Source organism: Ipomoea triloba, chromosome 16 (genome assembly GCF_003576645.1).
Source record: "Ipomoea triloba cultivar NCNSP0323 chromosome 16, ASM357664v1".
Classification (NCBI taxonomy): domain Eukaryota; kingdom Viridiplantae; phylum Streptophyta; class Magnoliopsida; order Solanales; family Convolvulaceae; genus Ipomoea; species Ipomoea triloba.
The window spans coordinates 11,818,062-11,818,725 of record NC_044931.1 but is presented as its reverse complement, the minus strand read 5'-3'; positions in this window follow the sequence as shown (position 1 = coordinate 11,818,725).

The following is a 664-nucleotide window of genomic DNA, read 5'->3' as shown; positions in this document are numbered from 1 at the left end:
AGTCATAAGGTTGGTGTTTTGGTTAGGCCGGAGTCTTGAAAATGGAGTCGGTGCTCGGTCAACCGTGCCTCCCTGAAAAGGGAGTGCGAGAAAGAAGTCCTAAGGTTGGTGTTTTGGTTAGGCCGGAGTCCTGAAAATGGAGTTTGCACTCGGTCAACCGTGCCTCCCTAAAAAGGGAGTGCGAGAAAGAAGTCATAAGGTTAGTGTTTTGGTTAGGCCGGAGTCCTAACAATGGAGTCGGCACTCGATCAACGGTACCTCCCTGAAAAGAGAGTGCGAGAAAGAGGTCATAAGTTTGGTGTTTTGGTTAGGCCGGAGTCCTAACAATGGAGTCGGCACTCGATCAACGGTACCTCCCTGAAAAGAGAGTGCGAGAAAGAGGTCATAAGTTTGGTGTTTTGGTTAGGCCGGAGTCCTAACAATGGAGTCGGCACTCGATCAACGGTGCCTCCCTGAAAAGCGAGTGCGAGAAAGAAGTCATAAGGTTGGTGTTTTGGTTAGGCCGGAGTCCTTAAAATGGAGTTTGCACTCGGTCAACCGTGCATCCCTGAAAAGGGAGTGTGAGAGAAAAGTCATAAGGTTGGTGTTTTGGTTAGGCCGGAGTCCTAACAATGGAGTCGGCACTCGATCAACGGTACCTCCCTGAAAAGAGAGTGCGAGAAAG